The sequence below is a fragment of the Pyxicephalus adspersus genome, chromosome 5 (genome assembly GCF_032062135.1).
Source record: "Pyxicephalus adspersus chromosome 5, UCB_Pads_2.0, whole genome shotgun sequence".
Classification (NCBI taxonomy): domain Eukaryota; kingdom Metazoa; phylum Chordata; class Amphibia; order Anura; family Pyxicephalidae; genus Pyxicephalus; species Pyxicephalus adspersus.
The window spans coordinates 128055038-128061037 of NC_092862.1; positions in this window are offsets into that span (position 1 = coordinate 128055038).

The window sequence follows — 6000 nt, forward strand, 5'->3', positions numbered from 1 at the left end:
ATTCCCTGGTGGAGAAACAATTACATAGTATTACAAATACATAGACCTGGAAGGTTCACCACCAGGTAATGTACCAGCCAATGTCAGATTCACTGCTTTATAAATAGACCCCTATACCTCCTATACAATCCCAGGTATCCCGGAATCCCTGAATTAACATCATTCACGTCAATATTCTGGCCAATCAAGATGGCTGAATTCCCAAACGCCTGAAGAGGACCAGGAAAGATGCCGGCACCCAAGAAGGAGTTAGGATAGGTGCCTAAAAGTTGCAAACAGGCAGGTAAGTTTAATATAGTGCAGAAGGAACCTTTAGGAATGTGCCTGCTTGCAATTTTTTTTATTTTTGAACATTCATCCTGCTTTAATACACATGGTAGGCAAATGTAAAGAGGAGAATTCCCAGGAGAGTTCCCCTAACTTCCTATTGTACCTCTGTGACAGGAAGTGAGAGGAAACATCAAAGAACAACATAAAAGCTGTTTAACCTTTGCATTCTCTTTCCAAACCTAACATTTAAAATAAAAACATGACAGGTTTTCTGACTCACAATGGAGTTTGAAAACTACAGTACAACAGTGTTGTGTGCCATGGCATGGTACGGCATGGTATTGACTCCCTGTGTAGAAAGTGATATATTCACACTTTACTTTCTTATTATATTTCCTAATGTGGATTTATTGGGATAAACTTAATACATTTTTTATAGTTTTTATTTTATTTTTTATATTTTTTTAATTTATATTACTATTTTTTAGTTATCGCAGTGTTTTAGTTTTGGGGGGAGAGCAGCACAGTCATTATAGCGGAACTAAGTTCGCGGCTATTCACCTGTCCACATTTCATTGCAGGGCTTTGCCATCTTCCTTCTTTTCTTCTTTCTCCTTACAAACTTCAACCTTCTCAATTGGCCTGTCGTAAGTCCTGCACAACCGCACAGGAATTCATGCAATAACCCCAATATGGAACTTCCATTTTAGGAGGACCTTACATTTTTATTGCAAAGACACAAGATAAGATGACTTTGTGCAAAGCAATGCCATTTTTCCTTGATGGCAGCCAATCTGCCCTCGTGTATTGTAACCCAGCGCTCTACAAGGCTCTTTAATGCACGGCAATTCACTTTCGTTCTTACATCACATAGGACTAAATGGGCCCTTAATCAAACCAGATTCAAGCCACATATGGCCGTCCAAGTCTCATCATGTAATCTCTGGTTGGTTTAGGCTATCTTGAGTGCTATTCTTTCTTTCAACAAAAGTCTTTTTGTTAACAAGTATCATTTTGGATATTTATGCAATACAAGCACAATACAGCTGCAAAGCATTGTCTATACTGTATGGAGCCCTATGCTGTCTTTATTAAAATCTCTTTATTACAACAACGATTCAGCAAATTCTACATTGAGAATGTCATCTTGCGATTCTACACTGTTGGAAAAGAGGAAGACAAATAAGAATAAGGGCAGGTTCAAAGCAGCAGTGGGAGCAAGCACCATGCAAACTGCTTGACTTCCTACACCACAGCACCGGTTCTTAAAATGGTTAACGTTGAACCAATGTTATGGGTCCATAAATTATCCATTTCTTTGAACAGGCAGCAACATTCCAACAGGCAGCACATTTTTCCAAATGTTACATGCAAAGGTGATTTGCCACCCTGCCATCTCTTTAGGCTTAAAATGGTGTCACTTAAAAGCACTGTACAAATATTTTTAGGCAACCAGTTTTTATAAGTGCTTTCAATTAAAAAAGTCCTCTCTGCTTTGCCATTACAGGGGCTTGCAAATATTGATGTTTGCAAAGTCTTAAAAAAGCCTAGTAGTCAAAGCCTGTCACTGCTCACAGGTGCCTAGGTTTGACAGTGGTTCCCAAGAAGATGGTATGATAAAATACTGCTGGTCCACACATGCCCTAACTCAAAATTATCATTTAAGGATAGATATAGTGGTGATAACAAGACAGAAATAGGTGTCATACATTCTTAAGTTCATGCCCCTTTAATTTGCTGTGACAACTTCTTACAGTTAAGAAAACCTCATGCCATAGAAGTTGAGTCACTGATTAATTTAAAGCCACTTCTGAGGATATTGCTCACTTGTGACTTTAAGAGCTGCATTGTCCCTGATGACTGTTGTGTCTACTGAGGCGATCCATTACTGGAAACAGCTTCATACCTCAGGCGGTGACAACATCACTTGGTACTTATAGTGTAAACTGAAAAAGACAAATTGCATGTTGATCAGCAGAACACAACAAGTGGTGGTGACACTTAGAACGCTGTTATTTCTCTATGGGTGGTAGAACTGTATTTACCTTGCAAGGTTGTATGGACAACAGCCAACAAAATCATTACAACCAGTGACAGGTGAAATGAATTAATATTATAGTATATAAATTATTATTTGGTTACACTGATATCCGGTAATTGGAGGGATATGATAGACAGCAAGTGAGTAGTGAGTTCTTAAAGGATGTGTTGGAGGGGAAAAAATGGGTAAATGTAGGGATCCAAGTGTCATTGTCCATCGTGATAGCTAGACAACTGGGTCAGCACATCCAGAATAGCAGGTCTTGTTCTTGGCATGTCTCCATTATTATTATCATTATTATTATTATTAAAGCAATATGTATATAGCGCCAACTTATTACTGAGCACTGTACATAAATAGGGGTAGCAAATGACAGACAGATACAAACAATAACCTGGTAACTGATAACCATGGAAGGACTACCACAAAACCAAGGTTCATTGATGCACCTCTAAATAGAAAGCTAAACTGTCTGGACCAATCATACCGAAGAGCTGCTGTAGCATACAATGCTAAAAACATGTAATGCTGCCCATGAAAGAAAGGAGTCTCAACACACAATGCATTACAGCTTGCTACATATGGGGGACCCTGCAAGGACACACTAGTGATGAAAAACTTGCCTGGTGGAACTATAGCAAGCAGAAAATGACGCAGGTATCTGTCAAACCTACAATTGTTGGCTGCTAAAGAATCCCTCAGAGGGCGTAGTTTGGTTATATAGTGTACATTGGATCACAGGTTACAAGACAGGTAAGTTTTTTTTTAGTGTTTTGTTACAGGTTGTTGTTGTATTTTCCTTTTCTTTTTCTTTTTTTTTTTTTTTTTTAGAAACAGAGTCACCAGGCTTTTTCAGCTGGACTTCAGATCATGGTCAATTGATAGCTCAAATTGGCCATGGTGGTGACCCTGGTAGTCTGTATTAAATAAACCAATGGACAATTTGGTATTTTGGTAAGGATGGTAGGTTCTATTCTGCTCTTTCACATTTTATTTCTCAGGAGGTTCAAAGCAAAATTACATCTATACACATACTGAAGGATACTTTTTTATTAATCTAATGTTTGTGCCAAAAATAAAATAATCTTGTATATCCTGCAACACAAAGACATGTAATTCATTTGTGTTTGCACTGTGGCCTATATCCAACAAAAGATGTAAAGATCTACCACTCCTTAAACAGGTGTGCTAACACCTAAATGGCAGTGCTAGATTAAGAGCAATAGGTGACAGAATTCATGAAAGAGCTATTATTATTATTAAGCTAGAATGATCTGTCACTCCTTAGAATTGTTCAGTGCCGATTTACCCTGGGGGCTTTATTCAAAGAAGCTAAACCTAAAAATGGGTGATTCTTATTAACAACTAAAACACAACAATCAGTGCAGTAAACTGAGAGTTTTTGAAATTTTTTAATTTTACCACTTGTCACAAAACATACTGTTCTGTATTAGTTTCCTCATTTAATATCTCCTAGAACAGGGGTGTCAAACTCTGGCCCGGTACATCCTTTTTTTTGGCCCCCAAAAAGAATTCCTAATATGAGTTGCAGCTGGCCCGCCGCTACCGCAATCCATGATGGCGGGCCAGCTGCAACTTATATAAGGCTGCTGTTCTATGGACCCAAGTAAAATACTGCTACAACAATTCCCGGCATCACTCACATCTCTAGACCAGCGGCCTCTCTGCTTATGCGTGGCCCCGCATGGTATAGAGGCAAGTGATGGTGGGAATTGTAGAAGCGGCGTCACTCCTGTCTATTGAACAGCAGCCTATGCTTGGACCCCAAATAGTTTATACTGACAGGTAAACTCAATAATCTGGAATTATCAGGATTATTATTATCAGAAATGATCATAGAGCTATTGCTATATTAATTCTTTTACTGTGCCAGAGAATGCAATGGCAAACCAAATGAATGCAGCAGATCATTTGGTTTCACATTCCATTATCTGGCAAAGTAAAACAATTAATCCCAATAAGAAAAAACAAGAACACATGAGAAGAGCATGCAATAATATGCAGTGGTTGATCTAAATAATTTAGATCAATCCACTGCATTTTACTGCATGCTCGTGTGTACTTGTTTCTTCTTATTGAGATTGTTTTTTCAATCCATTCCAAGTTTGGCCCGCAACTTGGTCTAAGTTTTTCATTTCGGCCCTCTGTGTATTTGAGTTTGACATCCCTGTCCTAGAGTATCATAGGATCCAATATCATGAAGTACAGAGTTTATGGAATGTTATTCAATTGAATATTCTGTTGCAGCGATTGTGCATGGAAAATGGTCCTCACTTTTTGGAGATTTCCACTTATTCATAAGGAGTCTTTAGAACAGGAGTAAACTGAAGTTTCCCTAATTGGTACAAGGACAACAGTAAAGATCTGGAAGTTCTAACCCTCCTTCAATCAGTTCAAACTATAAAAAAAGAAAACATTTAATCTGGAATTCCATTTTAGGCAAATGTAGCTAACTGAAGAGAAGAAGAAGATAAGAGGAATTACATATATAATGTCCAGGTAGTTTAAAGCTAACTCCTTTCCTTAGCATTAAATGTTCCTGAGCTATGAAAGCTGCCAATCAGCAGTTGTTTTAAATGTTTTTACATATGCAGCTTCAATTAAAAGGGAACTAAAGTCAGCATTTTTAAAATAAGTGAACATCGCCTGTCCCTTCTGCAATAAAACATTTATCTGCCTGTTCGTAATCTTCTTTTGTAAGTACACAGAAAAGTATTCTCAGCTTTGTGAAGGATGCCAGGGCTTCTGGGACTGAATAAAGGTCATACTGGCCTGGCCAATAAAGATGGCCAAAGATCCGAAACTTGGAAGAAGAGAGGTAGAAGATGGTGATTCCCACAATGGATCAAGATCAAGGTGAGTGTATGTTTTTTTTTATTACAGAAGGGGCATTGACTTCCCGGTCGATATTTTTAATTATTTTTAATAATTTTTAAATTTAGTTCCACTTAAACATGATGCCTGGTGATTGTGCTGAAATTCTTTGTGTAAGCGCTTCCCATTATAGGATGATAACTGTTTTCCAATTTTACCTCTGTGTTGTCATCTGTCACATGTCCGATGGTTAGTAATACAAGCAACCATCTGACATGCATTGCACACATAATATATTATTCCAGTGCATAGGTATGAAGTGGCTGGAACACACTATACAAAATCCGCAGGAATGAAAAATAGAATTACAAAAACAGTGAAAGCAAAAATTTAACACAGGGCGATTGGTAAAATAAAGCTAACTATACACAAACTAAACTTAGTTTGATCAACTTTCAGTCCAATTTTGTTCACTAGAAATATATAATAAATATATATAATATATATATATATAATATATATATTAATATATATATATATATATAATCAATCCATCCTTAAAAAAACGCAATGAAGGGAAGTGTATGTGCACATGCTTCAAAAATCAATTAAACGGTCATAAAACTTGTGAGATACTTGCATGATCAATAGAACTTTTTTGACCTTACTAATCAAGGTTTGATTCTACATTCAAAATCAATTGCTTTTGGTCAATAGGATTCGGAATTTAAATATGACTTATTACCCGCTCAATCTCACAAGAAATGGACCCATGTATGACCAGCTTTAGGGTCATCTACAGGAACATTAGTATGCCCCTCCTAACCCGACAACACAGTTTACTAAAGCTGAAC